Genomic DNA, 18,294 nt, shown 5'->3' on the forward strand with positions numbered 1-18,294 from the left:
TTTTGTTATGTTCTTTAAATCCCCTTCACCTCATAACTACACCAATACATTTCTACTATCTTGGAAAAAATTAATTCCAGTTGTGTGACGGGAAATTTTTACTGTAAAAATATAACCTGCAGTGTAAATTTTTCTGTCAGATTATCAACTAGAACTGGTATGTTTTTTTCTGACTAGTAATTTGACTCATGTCCCTGATTTTTAACAGTGGGATGGAAAAATGAAGATCGATACCTTTCAGTATCCTTTCATTCATTCAGCAAATGTGTATTAGGAAGGTTCTACTTGTGAGGCACTGGAGGGCTGTTAGAGATACGAAGATAAGACCAGGTCCCTGCCTGCGGGCGCTTCCTAGTCTATGCCGTTGTTAGGGAACTCTTCTGTCAGTAGGTGAGATGTGACCCACATTGGCTCTGACAAGAGACGCGATGGCTGCACCAGCTAACTGAGAGGAGGCTAGAGGGACTGTCCTAGCTGTTGGCGCGGCAAGCCCCCAAGGAAAGGGACCAGCTATCCCAATGACAGTAGCCAAAAGGAAGTTGTAAACTTAGGTCTAGTAACTAAGATATGAATAACTAAAAGATGGGATCTGGTAGAAGGGGAAGAGTGTGTCAGCACCTTGGTTTGCGAAGGGAGGGCAAGGTAGGTTTTATCCAGAGAGAAGCAATTCCTAGGTAACAACTAGTGTCCGTTTCCTTAAGGAGAGAAAATTGGCAAAATATGGTCAGGTACCCAGGGTTCAAAGCCAAGTTCTAACTTCACCTCAAGGAGGGGCCCCTGAGGTAGAAACCACCACCAGAGCGGTCCAGCCTAAATGACTGAGGACCTAAGTGGTTGCTAAAGGGAGAGGCTGCAGCTCAAGGAAGTTCAGCTCAGACCCACTGGATACAGGGATTGAATTGATGTAACACAGGGAAGGCACCTGACAGGGCGTATGGCACGGCACTAGTAGGTGCTCAGTGAATGATTACTGACAGTGCTGCTGTCACTGCTGTTTTTGTTGTTATAAGACTTAGGGAAATAATCTAATACAAGAGATAATTGTCTCATGGGCCTAGAGCTTCTCATATTTGACTGACTGATTTTTATTCACCCAAGATTAGACACAATCATTACTTCAGGAACAGCAGCTGTGAAGAATCCAGGACAGGCAAAGAACGATAACTTGCTGTATCTCGACTGCCACTGTCTTGCTGGATGACCTCTCTATACCCTGGTTTCCTTACGTGTACAATGAAATTATTGTACCAACTTCATAGGGTTGTTATGGGAATTAAGTGAATTAATATATTGGACTCATTTAGGCCAGTATCTGACACCTAGTGAGTGCTCGGGTTCATCTCAGACCCTGTCTGCTAGTGGGCACCCAGATACACTGTGGGGTGGGTTTTAGAAGTTCATTGATTTAGAGGTAGGAAGGGCTGATCTTTCAGCCTGCAGGTCTTTAGCATATGTGGCTGGTGAAGTCCAGAGCAGCCAGAGGCTAACAGAGCCCTGTCAGAAGCCATAAATGCCCATTCTCACAACTTCCACAGCACTTGTCATTTGTTTCCCCTAGAATACTTTTTCTAAGGCAAGGGAAAGAGTAATTACTGCAGATAGCACGCAGTGTTTTTTTCATCACACGTTTTCAAAAATCGTGATGAGGAAAATGTATCACTCCTGTGCAGAAACACCATAAGGAAAATGATTTGAGAAATCTAGTAGAAAGAAATATGGTTCTTAACCTGAAACAAGTATCAGAAGGTAGTCACAGAAAGCAGAAGGAATTACAGTAATCATGGTGAAATCGAGAGCTCACACCCGTTACCAGAATGGCAGTAGCAACATTCATCTCACACCCCTTTCATACTGGTCCTGAGTGAGCTTCAGCTGAACTGCCTGGCTGGTTAGAATTGCTGTGGGCATGAAAGGGAGTGGAGCTGTGGGCTCAAGACTCTTGGCCTGATGCTGGGTCTGACCATGGCCTTTGACTTTGGTCTTGGATTTGATTCCGTGGAACTACCATATTTTGCAAAATCCCTTGAAGATATATCCCTTTTTCCATTATACAGAGCAGGCGTCCTTAGAGCCCTGGGAAGATTTAGTGCTTTTCCATCCCAAGAGTAAGCCACAGCTAGATTTCTGGAGATGAAGAGACACCAGGCTCTGACCTTCCTTCTGGAGGCCCTTGTTTATTTACCCAGGAGTATACTAGGCTATTGACTTGGAATCAGTATTCAGTTTTTATGGTTTGGGTATATCAGGACTGCTCTTCCTTAACCTCGGTCCTCTGGGAACCCAAACCCTGCTTGTCTAGAATTTTAGAATCTACTTGACTCTTATGACCTTAACCAACTGACTTCTCTCAGTTTTCTTCTTGTGTAGACTTACAGGGGTCACTCAGGTTTCCCAGTTTCTTTTGAAACTTGACCTCTTTTCTGCTAAGTTTAAGTATATGCTTAATTTCTTTAGCCTAATCAAAATTTTAGTTCTGTTTCTGCCTTACTGCTTACATGGTTGGCGTAAAATACGCTTCGACAAGGTCACAAAGAAAATACTTGTTGGCTCACTGTTTATATTTGCATTCAAGATAGCATTTGAGACTATGCCACTCAAAGAATTTGGTGACAACTTTTTTCATCACTCCCATGTCTTATCAGTCATCAAGTCTTTCTACTTCGTAAAAATGTTTTTAGCTCTTTTCATATCTATATTAGTTAGGATGGGCTAACTGCTATGTCAAACATTCCTCCAGAGGTATGACTATAAAATGGCTTTAAAATATAGAAGTGTATTCCTTTCTCATGTAAGCAGTCCAGGGTGATTCCATGTTAGTCGGTGTTTAGATGTGTATGTGGGAAAGGAGGAGTGAGCCCCCCGGGCCAGCAAGGCTCTTCCATCTTCAATACCCACTTTCCAAGATTGCCCTTCTGAAGATACTCTGGAGCCAAAAGGGGACTGTCACAAGAGGTGGCCCACATCCCTCGCACTCACCTTCCACTGGCTAGAAGTTTGTCCCCTGGCCACAGGTAACAGCAGAGGGGCTGGGAAGTGAAGTCTAACTGGGTACCCACCAAGTAGGAGTGAGTGATTTGAGAGCAGTTAGCACCCACTGCCACATTATTCGTGCCCTCCCCGACCCCTGCATCGCTTCTCAACTAGGCAGCTGCACTGGCCTCTTATCTCTTACGTAGGTCCTTAGCCCCCTCTAAACTCTCTGCTACCCTTATGCCTGAGATATTGTTTTTAGATGTGACTAATTCTTCACAGCTTTAGGATAAAAGGTCAAACTGCTTAGGTGAATGTGTGATGCCCCATCCGCGTGGTAGCCCCATCTCAGATGACCCTCTCATACAAACCCTGTACTCCAATCATAAGGGAATTACTTCTTTTTCTTATTTATGGTGATAACAGCAAACACTGATGTGGCATTGGACATAGTTCTGACCAGTATTGTATTAACTCATTCATTTCTCACAATAACCTTATGAGGTAAGCGATGATAGTCTTATCCCATTTCATAGAGAAAGAGACAGACACAGAGAAGTTAAATAAGTTGCCTGAGGTCCTGTGGTTCGTTAGCGGTACGGCTTGAGTATGACCCAAAGAGTGGCAATTCTGGGTTCTTAATCACTGTATTATACTGCTTCTCTCAAGGTTATTGTACATGCCATTCCCTCTTCCTTGAATGCTCTTCTTTCTTCTTCCAACTCCCACTGAAACTTCAAGAATCAACTGAAGCTTGCATCTCGTCTTTCAGGAAGCCATCTTTGACCTCACTCTGATTTAATTGCTACTCATCTATGTCTCCTAGTGTCCTGGGCATTTCTCTGTATCTTCCTGCTCTAGCAATGGTTTTACCACCTTTCAAGACGATCCTCAGGTGTTGTTCAGATTTGTATTCCCAATGTCCGTACAGTATCTAAACAGTTCTGTCCAGTAGAAATATAATGCAAGCCGCATGTGTTATCTTAAATTTTCTAGTAGCCACACTCTTTAAAAGAAAAAAGAAACAAGTGAATGTATTGTAATAATATCTTTTATTTAACCCAGTGTATTATTATATGCAATCAGTGAAAAAGTATTAATGAAGTCTTTTGCACTGTCTTCCATTCCAAGTCTGTGAAATCTGGTATGTATTTTACAACTACATCTCATCTGAATTCAGACAGTATATTTTCATTGGAAATATTTGATCTGTATTTAGATTTCATAAAATTTACCGTCGAAAAAGCAGATTCGTGTACCCATGTTGTTCTAAACATAACTGAAATTTTTCAATAACCGAACAAAGTATCAGTTTTAAAATTTATATTTAAACTAAAATTTAAACATTCAGTCTCAGTCTCACCAGCTACGTCCAGCCAGTGGCTACTGTATTGGGCAGAGCAGCACAGCTCTAGAACATGGTGGGTTCTAAATCGATGCTTATTGACTACACTAATCAATGACAACGTAGAAAATTGTCAGTGGTTGTATCAAAATGGATAGATCCTCACCCGCTCCATACCCTAGCCTCCAGAGAGCCAAGTTTTGTATCACTAAACGATACTTCACTTATTTCTTTCTGGGCAGAAACAGTTTTAGAAATCAAAATCATTTTTCAGTTTTCCAGGATCAGCATTTTAGTCATGTTCTAATTTACAACAACAGCTCCTTTCTCTTGTTTCTTAATATGTAAACATTGTACAAATGATATTTTGTAGGTCATGTAATATTGCCCCAGGAGAGTTTCTTAAGTTGTATGGAATTATAAGAACTACTTGGTTTCCTTCTACTTTTCAGAGTGGAAAATCCTCAGAGCAGTTTTCGTCTGGAAGTGCTGCGTTTGGGTTATTTCACAATGCCCGAATCCTCCGTCAAATATAGGTTGGTGTGTGAGCAGCAGTGTCTCTTGACTAATCAAGAGTGTCTCCTTTCCCTATGCTCAGTGTTAGAGAAATGGGGAAAGTCAGCTGGGTTTAGAGATTAGGTAAGAGACTCAGAGGCATACCTTTTGATAAGTCATAAATCATTTCCTGTTTATGGAAGCACACACTGACGGCCATAAAATCGCCAAATAAATGGTGTTTTACTTTTCCTTCAAAATCTCAGTGAGAAAAGGTACTTCTGGTTTTCCGAGTGAATAAAAATAATGAATCCTGATTACCAGGTATGTTTAACCTGATTTGCAAAGCAAGTGGAAAAGCGTCTAGTACGCAGTGATAAGCATCTTTTAGACATCAGAGGACATATTGACTTAAGGGTCCGTATCTTTTTTCTGTAACCAGTGTATATTGGGATGTAAGTCGTTATTACTCAATTTGAATTAGTCTTATTTGTATTCACTTATTTTAAAATGCCAGTTTGTGAATATGAAATTTGTAAATTTTCCATAGCAATCTAGTGTCTATTTTGGATATCCAGTTTGGGTGCAGAATGGCTACAGAAACTACAAACTGATCTCTATAGTCTGCCTCTGAGTAGCAGTTGCCCCAAAGTCAGGATTCTCGCATTACCCTCCCCCCCCCACCAATAAGTTTCTTGTACTTCCTACTTTGTAATGCTCACATCACTGTTCAGTGCCTGACTTCTCCACTTAAATGTAACGACCACAAAGATAGGGATCACATCTGTTCTCTGTAGCATTATATCTCCAGTGCCTAGCACCATGTCTAGGACGTTAATAGACATTTAATCCCATTCTTCACCTCTTCGCACCGGGACAAAAGTCTTTGCAAGTGTTCTTCCACCATTTGCGTAGGTTCAAGCCAAATACGGCTCATAATGATATACAGATGATTTCTCTGTTATCCTACTCAGAATTCCTCCTCCTCCTGCAATGCTTACCCTGACTGACAGTGGCCCTTACTACTTACAACGTTGGCCTTTTAGGGGGTGCACTTGTCACCATATTTTATGTGACAATTTTACGATGTTGAAGACTATTTCCTCTGATCATGCTGTGTTCTCAGATGGCAAACCTAGATTTATTTACGCTTGCGAACCGAGGCGGGAAGTTAACCTTGAAAATAAGTTAAAATTTGAAAGGTAGTAAATCACAGGGCTCTGATTTATAATTTATCTCAGTAAGGAATCTAGAGACCAGGTGTCAAAGAAGGGACATGGGCTACAAGTAGAAAAAGAAAAAACTGGGTTCTGCTCCGGCACTGAGGTTAACTTTGAGCAAGTTGCCTTACTTTTCTGGACCTTAATTTTCTTATCTGGAAAATAAAAGGATTAACTAGATCAGAGAAGGGAAAGAAGTTGATGCCTTTCACTTCTCCCTCATTTGCCCGTGAGAGACAACGCTAATCAATCAGTGCTGTATCCGAATATTACTCAAGACGATGCCTCATGCAGCTGTCAACCACTAACGTTAGCACATAGATGAAACCTCCACATGACCTTTCAGATACTCTCTCTCTTTAAAATTCTAACAGCTCTATTAAATAGATTTAAAATCAAGAGTACAATGATAACCATTCTTCACCATCAAAAGGCAGTTTGAAAAAAAATAAAGAAAATGAACAAGCCTTCTCTTTTGCTTCTACTCCAAGTCACCATGAAGCGTTGTTTAGGTTGTAAAGCACACAGTTCACTGTGTGGATGGCGCATCTTTGGTTCGTTCAGTGCACAGACTGCACAGGTGATCGTGGCCATGTGCTTCCATAAATTTATTTCTAAATAGCTGTACCTCAGTTTTTTGGCTTCTAATCTGTTTAAGTTCCTATATTATTTCTGGAAGATGTATGATATATGAAAAATATCACCATAGGGGACATTTTTGATATCGCATGCTGTTCATTAATTAGGACTTTATAATTTAAAAAATTAAACAGAAACATACGTACTAAGAACTCATAAGACATTAAGCTTTCCATATAAAACAATAACAACAAAAAAATTTAACTGCCAATGATTAGAAGGGAGCATGGTGGAATAGTCTTTTGATGCAAGCATACATTTATTTATACATTTATTTCATGAAGATTTTTGATGTTCCAGGCACTACGCTACACTAGAGATGCATCATAAATAAAGAAGACAGGTTTGATCTCTGTGTCCTTTGATCCGTAGTATAATGGAGGAGGAAGGAAATTAAACACACACCTACTATACGGTAAAAGCAGTGCTGTGCTAGTGCTGAGTACACATAAACATAACCCCATCCTGGTTTGGTGGGATGAGGAGGGCTTCTCCAAGGAAGTCTCACCTTGCCTGAGACCTGACGAGAAACAGGAGTTAGCCGGGCCCAGCTGGGGATTTGGAGGAGAATTCCCGGCAGAGGGAACAGTATGTATAAAGGCCCGGAATCGAGAAATTTCATGGCAATCCAAGGAACCAAAAGAAGCTTAGTGACCTGGAGACAGGACACTAATGGAGTCATCCAGGTGAGTGATGATGACGATCTAAACGAAGTTGTGGTGGTGGAGATGGAGAGCAGTAGGAAGGACCCAGATGTGATAGCTATCTAAAGGGTAGAGTCGATGCTATTACGATTGTTAGATCATGGTAGGTGAGTTGAAGGGAAGAGTTAAGCCAGACATCTAATTCGAACAATCAGGTAGATGGTGATACCTTTCTTCCAAACCCTTGGCAAAAGAAATGGAGTCTGTTTGAAGGAGATGGAGGGTGCTGACACAGGAGGGGTGGTATTGAGTTCAGCCTTGCAAGTGTTGAGTTTGAATTGCCCATGGAACATACAAGTGGATATGGCCAGGTGTGTGAGCTATACCTATGGAAAAAGTTCTGAGCTAGAGCTATTTAATTGGATTTTGTCAGTATGTAGGGATTAAAACCTTGCAAGCGTTTGAAACGGTTTAGGGAAAAGTTTGTAGATAAAGAAGAAGAGAAGGCCCAGGAGTAAACCCAGAAAAACACCAGCATTTCAGGGATAAGCAGAGAAAAATAAACTTGCAGCAGAGACAGGGAAATTAGCAATTCAGTAGGTAGGAGACAAACCAGGTGCGTGTGATGTCACAGAATCCAAGGGAAGAGAGGCTTTCAAAAAAAGAGTAGCATTCAGTTTTGTCAAGTACTGTGAAAGAGACGTAAAAGATAAGACCAAAAAATATTCCATTAATTTAGCAACACGGTGGGTACTGATAACCTTGATGTGAGTAACTTCACTGTTGATTTTGAAGAACCCAGTGATTACTCAGTGGTAAATAGAGAACCAAGATTACAGCGGGTTGAGACATGATTGGGAACTGAGAAAATCAAGGAGCAAAGGTAAGGCAAGTCTTTCAAGACTTGTAGCTGTGATGGGAAAAGAGAAAGACCATAGTAACAGAAGATGGATGTAGGGACAGGAAGAAGAGCATGGTCTTAAGACAGGAGGGGCTTGAGCATCTGTAAATGCCAGTGGGAAGGAGACAGTAGAGAGGGAGAGGTTGAGGATGCAGAAGAAATGAGGGATAACCAATAACCTCAGGTAGGAATGAAGGCACATCTTCTATTGTAGTTGCAGGGGAGGAGGGAAGAATAGGTGTAGTTGCTGGTACTTTTGTTAGGTGAAAGCTTAAGATAGCGTCCTTCTATTGAATTTGTTTCTCATTGAAGCGGAAACAGTAGTTAAATGCGGGGTGATGGGGGTAGAGTCTGAGATTCAAGGAGAGTGGCAATTTGAAATAGCTGCTCTGGGATATTAGAGAAAGTGTTGGCTACAGAATCAGTGAGCAATGAAATTCTTTTTGTTTGCAGGTTTAAGTCCATTTCATTGCTTCTAAGTTTATGAAAACTGTTTCAGAATCTTCCCTGCACTTACTTCCATTTCTTTTCCTTCTTTTTTTCTCACCTCCCCAATTTAAACCTTCCCGAATTTTTTAAAAATTAAATATACACCAATGTCCATGAAATCTGATAAAAGATACTGCAAAATAAATTTTGATTTCTGGTTTGTTAGCTTGTTTGTTATTATAAATCCTAGGCCCCAAAGCTAACTTGCATATAAGATGAGGGGTTCTGGTAGAGAAGAGGAGTTTTTAATTATGTCATTAATTTAGGACCATGTGGCTAGTCCAAACAGGTAAATAGGCCAAAAGTCTACCTTGAGATTTTAACTCCCAGGATAGGTTTTCTGCCTAATCAAAAGAGCCCAGTAATTACTCAATCTCCTCTTAAATGGTGTCGTTTTCTGTGCAAACAGTTTTACCCTTGAGCTGATTTTCTAAGTGTTAAATTTAAAAAGATTCTCTCAGGTTTGTTCGTCATGTCCTAGAATCTCTGCTGCGTTAAGAGTTGTCCAGCTTTCACGGTGCTTTGTATTCAGAGTACCTGATCTAAACCGTGATATTATTCCTTTAAAAGAGAAAAACCTTAGCCCGGGCCGGGACCGTGTCTGTCAAGTTCATCTTGGGGCTGGGCACCCGGCGAGTGTTCAGTGTTTGTTTGTAGAATGAAAGAATGGATGGATGGAGAATGGCAAATGGTAATCCTACCGTCATACCAGGGGAAGTGAGGAGAACTGCTGTGACTTGGAAAACTGGAGGAAAAAAATGGTTAAGACAATCATACAGTAAACTGGACCGCTAGCAAGAGAAACTGGTGCTCCATTATTTAGTTACATACCAAGGTTCCCTACCGTCTATGACATACCAAGGTGACCAACTCCTTAACTCTCATTATCAACCTTCTCTGATGTTCTGCAGTTACTTGACTTCTTACATAACTGATCCATTCATTAATTTATCCAGTGGTTTATTTGATAGCTCTCTCTCGAAAACAAAAGCCGCTGCATGGCAACTCGCATCCTGGAAGCTGGAGATACAGCAGTGAGCAAGGCAGACATGGTTCTTGCCCTCAGGAGCAACCAGACTAGCGGGAGGTTTCCACTGCACTGTCTTCTCTCTGCTTTTCTTCAGAAGGAACAGGCTGATGTGTATAATTTGCCACATCTCTTTGAAGTTCTATGATTAGGGACTTTGAATTTAAACCAATTCTTTTTTTTTTTTTAGTTATTTCTGAGATATACATTTAAAGTAATAACTAGAATTATGACTTATAACATTATACCAGAACATATAAGATTTTTAGAAATTTCAGGTGATGTCTGAAACATTTATATTAACATATTTCCATACAAATAACCCAAAGAAAGTTTAGTATTAGTTGTTTTTCTTAGTTTGTTTGTTTTCTTATGCTGCAGGTTCTTATTAGTCATCAGTTTTATACACATCAGTCTATACATGTCAATCCCAATCGCCCAATTCAGCACACCACCATCCCCACCCCACTGCGGTTTTCCCCCCTTGGTGTCCATACATCCTCTACATCTGTGTCTCAAGTTCTACCCTGCAAACCAGTTCATCTGTACCATTTTTGTAGGTTCCACATACATACGTTAATATACGATATTTGTTTTTCTCTTTCTGACTTACTTCACTCTGTATGACAGTCTCTAGATCCATCCACGTCTCAACAAATGACTCAGTTTCGTTCCTTTTTATGGCTGAGTAATATTCCATTGTATATGTGTACCACAACTTCTTTATCCGTTCGTCTGTCGATGGGCATTTAGGTTGCTTCCGTGACCTGGCTATTGTAAATAGTGCTGCAGTGAACATTGGGGTGCATGTGTCTTTTTGAATTATGGTTTTCTCTATGTATATGCCCAGTAGTGGGATTGCTGGGTCATATGGTAATTCTATTTTTAGATTTTTAAGGAACCTCCATACTGTTCTCCATAGTGGCTGTATCAATTTACAGTCCCACCAACAGTGCCAGAGGGTTCCCTTTTCTCCACACCCTGTCCAGCATTTGTTGTTTGTAGATTTTCTGATGATGCCCATTCTGACTGGTGTGAGGTGATACCTCATTGTAGTTTTGATTTGCATTTCTCTAATAATTAGTGATGTTGAGAAACTTTTCATGTGCCTCTTGGCCATCTGTATGTCTTCTTTGCAGAAATCTCTATTTAGGTCTTCTGCCCATTTTTGGATTGGGTTGTTTGTTTCTTTAATATTGAGCTGCATGAGCTGTTTATATATTTTGGAGATTAATCCTTTGTCCGTTGATTCGTTTGTGAATATTTTCTCCCATTCTGAGCGTTGTCTTTTTGTCTTGTTTATGGTTTCCTTTGCTGTGCAAAAGCTTTAAAGTTTCATTAGGTCCCATTTGTTTATTTTTGTTTTTATTTCCATTACTCTAGGAGGTGTATCAAAAAATACGTTGCTGCGATTTATGTCAAAGAGTGTTCTGCCTATGTTTTCCTCTAAGAGTTTTATAGTGTCCAGTCTTACTTTTAGGTCTTTAATCCATTTTGAGTTTATTTTTGTGTATGGTGTTAGGGAGTGTTCTAATTTTATTCTTTTTCATGTAGCTGTCCAGTTTTCCCAGCACCACTTACTGAAGAGACTGTCTTTTCTCCATTGTATATCTTTGCCTCCCCGTGCACCTATGGTAAACCAATTCTTGATCCATGACTTATGAACCAAAATCCTGAATTTTGTCGTTCATGCTCTTGGTTTTCTTTTTTTTCTTCTTCTTCTTCTTTTTTTTTTTTTTTTTTAACCTCCCTGTTCTCCTTAGATATGCATAGAAATGTCTTGGGAGAAACTTTTGATTGACATGGGAGCCCCTCAAAGCCATCTTTGTAGACGTAGACTTGGTGCTTATTAAATGTCAAGTATGAAATATGTACGGAATGAATTATTTCTCCATGAAGGAGAAATCAAAGTAAATTTCAAGAAAGTGAATTCTCGCCAGTTTGCATTGCTGACAAATGCAGAAACGCTGATGTTCATTTGCTAAGAGGAACATGGCAGACGATACACAATAGATGTTGTAGCAACATTCACTTATATTCCTTTTTTAAAAAAAATAAAAGATCTTTCAAGAAGCTATTCTAGGATCTTTCTCTTGGCAGTGTCCTAGTTCTTATCTCTGCTACACACAGGCTCACAAAATGTTTTCTTTGAAGGGCATTTTGTTATCGGCCCTCTTTTTATTTTCCTTCCCATAGAAAACAGAGCTGAAGGTATTCACTCCACATGGTGAGGAGGCACCTGAGTGCACACACAGTGGCCCGAACCTCTTGCCTTTCTCTGACTGTCCTTCCCTCAATGGGAGAAACAGCCACAGGGATCAGTTTACCACCCTCAGTGAACCCCAGGCAGGAAGGAAACATCCTGTCCCAGACCTTTTGTTGCTTGGAGAGAATGAGTAGGAAGAAAGGCTGCCTCAGCTGATAGTGAAAAAGCGTAAGGACTTAGGACATTTTTCCCACTTTACTGATGGCTGTAAAGTTACCCATCCTGCTTTGCCCAGGACAGTCCCAGTTTATGCCTGTTATCCTCATGTCATTATTAATAGCACCCCCATATACTCTCAAAAGTATTCTCGTTTGGACAATAAACTGTAGAGTCACCCTGTTACATGGACACACAAGTAGAAAACCTTGACCTCCAGAGATGGTCAGTGCTTGCATGTCTGTGTCTCCTGATGTTGGAACTTGGTACTATTAGGAAATGAAATTATGCATGAGACATACGCAGAGTAGGTGAATGCAGCCAGATGATTAAAAAATTCAGCTCAATTTATTGAGTGCCTAGTATGTGCTAAGCACTCTGCCAGGTGCTGACAGCACAGAGGTAAGCTCGCTTCTCCAGAGCTCACCTCACATGGGCGAGCCAGGCCTGCAAGCTCACCGTCTTTCCTTAGTGTCTCTTCACTCCTCCCCATGACTTGAATATGAAACAAGTTTGTGATATTCTTTTTTTTTGGAGGTTTAATGTCAGTGTATCATGTTTAATTAATAGAATATCACGTTATGAAACTGTTGACTCATATCTTTTCCCTAGGCATCAAATATGTTGTCAGTGTAAATTTGACATCCAGATATGAGGAACAAAAGAGATAAGGAAAATAATGGTGAGATTATTGTAAAGAATGATTACATAATGTGTGGCTATTTTAATGTGTTGCCACAACCTAAAGTATCTTGTATTTTCTTTACAAATAAGACATTAATCCAGAGATACAAATCCCTCTGCCTGCCTCACTTCCTCCTGCCCTTTTATGGGAGATCACATGGCTGTGACAAAGAGCCACGTTGAGAAAACCATAGAGTTTTATTGTTTGTAGATTTTTAAGGCTACAAACTTCCTTTGACTAAAGGAAGACACTGCCAGTACTAGAAACAAATAGAGAAGCTGGCTCTGTGGGTCAGAGTTCAATTCACAAAAAAAGAAGCTACTCTAGGTATGATAATCAGAGAATGGTTTAGTACAGAGGATTAGATGCATACTAAATCTTTGGAGAGGCTGAAGGAGCAGATTTTAGCCTTGGCTTCCAGCACAGAACTCTAAAGTCAGATAGAACTCATCCCCTAGGGAACTACCATCTCTGAAGTAGCACTGAAGCAATGAATTCAAGAACATACTCTGTAACTGTGAACTAAGATTCAGGAAGTTGAGATCTAGAAGCTACCACTTTTGTAGCTCCTGTTAGCAACTGCCTTTCTTCAACCCGGAAGCTGGAGAATACACTTTGGAAATATGATATGGGAAATCTCATGCTTTTATGACGAAACTAGCCGACAGAAACAGCCAAAAGGGGCAGAGAGATGGCCAAGACCCTACTTCCACCTTCTAAATCACTCACAGATACATCTGTTGATGTAAGGTTGCCACATTTAGCAAACAAAAACAATGCATTCAACATACTTACACTAAGAAAAAAATCCATTGTTTAGCTGAAATTTGCATTTAACTGGGCACGCTGTATTTTATCTGACAACCCTAACTTATTAAAACCTAATTCGGGCTTCCCTGGTGGCGCAGTGGTTGAGAGTCCGCCTGCCGATTCAGGGGACGCGGGATCGTGCCCAAGTCCGGGAAGACCCCACATGCCGCGGAGCGGCTGGGCCCGTGAGCCATGACCGCTGAGCCTGCGCGTCCGGAGCCTGTGCTCCGCAACAGGAGAGGCCACAACAGTGAGAGGCCTGCGTACTGCAAAAAAAAAAAAAAACCTAATTCATGTCCAGAACCCTAGCTGCGTGGAAGTCTGGCAAATGCAGTTTTTAATTTCCAACCCGCTCAGTTGGATGGAGGGTAGTGTAGAGGTTTGAGTGAGCCAATCCGTAGTATTAACCAATGTATTGTGGATTTCCTAGCAAGAATGGCTGAAGCCTTTCCGCCCCCAGACACTTTTGCTACCATCTGAATATTTCACTTTGTATTCTTATACTCTCTGAAATTCTACCAATTTGAGATTCATTTGGTTTAACTCAGCTTCCTTTTTTTTTTTTTTTTTTTTTTTTTTTTGCTGCAAAAAGCTTTATTGTTTCCATTTGGTCCAAGGCTTGGGAGAGAGCTCCAGGGTGGTTAAAAAGTTGCCTAGTGGCTGCAGAGCGGGGCTTCAGGCTGAAGCCCTGACGCCACAGGGGCTGCTCAAAGGCCGCTGGGCTCCGGAGGCTCCTACTCGTGCTGGAGGCCGAGCCTTTCGACGAGGGACTCGCCCAGCCCCCCCTGGGGACCAGCCGGCCTATGGAGGTTGGTCAGGTGGTCGAGCATCTTCTGGATGAGTTTCACCTGCTCATATAGGAGGTGGCTCTCTGGGAAGTCACAGAAGGGGCGGTGTGCACGGGCAGAGCCCAGGGCGTGCAGGTCCACAAGGGCCTGGTTCAGGTTCTCCTCCGTGAGCACGACGGCTTCCACAGTGTCCTGGGTTTCACCCCACTCATCCTGAGACGCTTCTGCATGTCCTGGAAGAGGGCGCGGCTGCTGCGCTGTTTTTGCATTTTCAAGAGGTGCTAGGCGCCCTCACGCTTCCCCTCGGGCACTTCGCGGAAAAAGTGGCCCAGGCCCTTCAGAGCCGTGTCGTGGCGGTGGAAATAGGAGCCCAGAGAGAGGTAGGTGCGGGAGGCCGGCAGATGCATGTTGACCAGGCGGTTGACGGCGGCCTCCACCTCTGCGGAATCATTCTGACGAATCTGGGAGCTCGTGGTGGATCGGTCATACGGAGTTAAGCTCAAAATATGGTGTTGGCGGTCCCAGTGACCAAGCATAGCTGACTGGCTAATTGCGAAGGTCGCAACTGGAAAAAAGGTTGGAGGGTGGTCGGAGGCTGGAGCAAAGGGCATCCCTGGGTCTGTTCTGTTCAAACACTGTTGAAGCAAGAGACAGATCAGGGGACCGCCGAGCGCACTGCCAGCTTCAGCTTCCTCTTTTTAAAAGGTAAAAATCTCCCAGAACGTGAAAGTGGTCGGACTATGCTCTGGGAGTGCAGTTTTTAACAGGTAGGAAAGAAGGATTATTAGGGACCTGAGGAAATACGGGGGGTAGAGATGACCAGGCACCAGGAGGTAGAATGACAGGTACATGCCCATTTCGTTCATGCCCATCTCAGGTGTCTTTTGCTTACTGTTTTGCATTGGGCGGAGTCAGGATTCAAAGAGATATTTTCTTTTCATACTTGATTCCCTTTTGTACCCCAAAAGATGTATGCTTCTCAAATCACAGAACCCAAAGTAGTGCTATCAGAATGACTTAGATCATCCATGTTTGAGATCAAATAGCCGTGACTGTCCTGGTGTCAAACATATATAGCTGTTGCTTCTGTGGAAATTTGAATTTTGCGCTCTGAGCCATTGACTTGCAAATGACTTTTGGTTACAGAACTCTTTGTAAGTTGGGGACTGCTTTTACTTATTTCATGAGTAAAGATGTCAAAAGGAAGAATGCCAGATTTGCACCATGCTCATTAACTATTTTGTGAAAAGAAATGTCAGCCTAGAGAAATAAATGAAAAGAAATACTGCCTCTCTGAGAAGTCAAAACTGATGAAAAACAATCACGCAGGCACAACGCCACTCTTCAGAAACACGGAAACTCTTTTTTGTTCCCAATTTTGCCTAGGATTTTCTCTTCTGCATTTAAAAGAGTTTCAAGGCTACTGATTATAACAGAAAATCAGTGGTAATTGGTAATTGGAAGCAGTGGGATGTTTGGAGAAGTAATAGAGGTAGCTGCTCTCCAAGTTATCCTGTAGGACTTTCCATGGCAATGAAATCAGGCATGGAAGCTTGACTGACTGAGTGCAAGCAAACAGTCCTACAGAGAATGGTGCTGTCGCTTCAGTCCTTTTATCTCTGGTGGTGAGTGGGAAGTAGGGGAATTCTTTGGCAGAAAATTTTATCCAGGGGTTGACAAGGGTTATTTGGCTAAAAGAGGTTATTGTTATAGTGAAATCAAACTTCCCATGAATTGTTTGCTATTAAAGCAAATTGAAAATAGGCCTTGCATCTTCAATAAGGGAGGTGAAACTTGTAGATTAATTTGTGAGCTTTCTTTTTTTGGACTAGAGAGATGTATAAGTTGCTTTTATTTCGAAGGTACAGTCGCCATTTTCTCTTCAAAAATGTATGTTATTTTTGCTAGTATCTTACTCTTGTCTCTGAAAACATTATTACACTTAAAAGCATGATAACTATTTGACAAGAATTTGTCATCATCCTTAAATTAAAGACCCTCAAATTATGTTTACTAATTATAATTTAATTCCATACATTTAGTGATACTTCAAAACACATGAGTTATTTTGTAACTCCCGGTATCACAAAGATAAATTTGATTCCATAGACAAAGTGTTGTTCCCAAAGGAATATTTCACTTAGGCAAAGAGGGGAGCACAGAAGAAACTTAGTGAAACCCTCAGCGCTCTGTATAACTCAGGCATTATATGGCATTTTTTTTCCTGTGAATATCATGATATGTTGAAAAGAGAAGGTAATGAACATATGGTGTTTAAAAGGCCCAAATCCTCTTCTGAGTGCCTGCAACCTATTATTTAACTGTGATCTTAGATCTGAAATCTGATCTTTTGAAAGTTTTGTTTTGCCCTGCGTGTTAAAAAATATGATTTCCATATCATGTTATATGATTGGCTGTCAGAATATAAACCAGTAGCCCAGTAAAAAATCATTTCATATCATTTGGTAAATACCACGATTGAGGGTACTTATGATTGTGGATCTGGGTAGGCCAGATATTTGGGGGTTTGGGAAATTCCAAAGCTTAAAATCATTTTGATTTTATAGCGAAGAGTAATCTCAGTTAGTTTTGAGGTTTCAAAAATGGACTGCTCAAGGAATATTTTCTTGCTTTCTCAGGCTCCACACAGTTTTCCAGAAGCAAGCATTCATCCATTCAGGGAGCTATAACCTGTAGTTTCCACTTTTCAGGCGATTGCCCTTAAAACCATGAGAACAGGCCCTAGGATTTATGGAGATCCGCTTCTCAAGGCAAGCAGGTCCTTCCAGCTTTCACCTGTCAGTTTGTCGTGTTCGCCTCTGTATCCGAGGAGTTTCTTGCAGCCTCTGAAGTCTAAGGTGCAGGATGAACGGAGGAGGGTACATAAATCTAACTCCTATTCATGGACTAGTCTCTCCAATAGAGAGGCTGTTTTATCTTTCTTTTTTTTTTTTTTTTTTAGTTTTCCCTAATCAAGCCATTAGCATGAAACAAGGACATGTAATCTTACCAGAGGAAAATTGGGGTCGTGCCATAGGCTAGCTGAATGAGCACTCTGTGGCATGATGATGTATGGCCACTGCACAACAACTCCTTTACCACATCAAATCTGCCCTTTAATTACATTTTAAATCTCATTTGAAGAGATTTTTATCATCATGGAAATTGCTCTGTAAATGTGCCCATGATGAGACCCAATAAAAGTTTGCTGAGAGGAATCGAAGACAGAGGTGACGAATCAGCAGCTAAAACGTTATCATCAGACAGAGTTTTCCTGGCTTTAGGTAAAACAGTCCTGTGCAGTAGCAGAAAATCTTCTTTGACTCAGAGGTGTTATTTCCCCCAGATGATTACAGGGAGATTTGCCTGTAGCGCTATCACTTCTTCGAGGAGCTGAAGGCAGAGTTCTGCTTTCCGGCTCAGCGGGCCTTTGTTTCCCAGCCTCAGAGCCATCACTTGAATTTATAGTTGCCAAGATGAATAATACAATATTTGCCTCATGTTCCTGACTTCATGTATGTAGGCAGAGCAGGCCTGAGGTTCTTTAAAGGAACGATGGCTTTCCTTGCATGAAATAAAGAACACGTCTGCTTTCTTTTCAGGGTCATTTAAAAACATCTATACTGCTGGGTTATGGAAGGCATGTGAGGAAGATTCTTAGGTAAAGCGTGAAATCAAAATGTTCCTTCTCTCCAACAGGGATTGTCTCGTAGCATTTTGTAGCACAACCGATTTGGTTTCCTTTTAAGCATATTCTTAATTATCTCTTGTTTCAATCTTGAACTGGTTCACTGAGGTACAGAGATCCTAGAGCCATAGCTACGCTTTCCCAGAGGTACCAACTTCCATGTCTTTCCCC

The 18,294-nt window shown here is 41.3% G+C and overlaps 1 protein-coding gene across 6 annotated transcripts in view; it reads left to right on the forward strand.

The window, feature by feature from the left end:
* DMD (dystrophin) overlaps positions 1–18,294 on the forward strand; it is a 2,236,200-nt gene that overhangs the window by 1,807,738 nt on the left and 410,168 nt on the right. The window lies entirely within an intron of this gene.

The sequence above is a fragment of the Grampus griseus genome, assembly GCF_964374135.1.
Source record: "Grampus griseus genome assembly, chromosome: X".
NCBI classification, from domain to species: domain Eukaryota; kingdom Metazoa; phylum Chordata; class Mammalia; order Artiodactyla; family Delphinidae; genus Grampus; species Grampus griseus.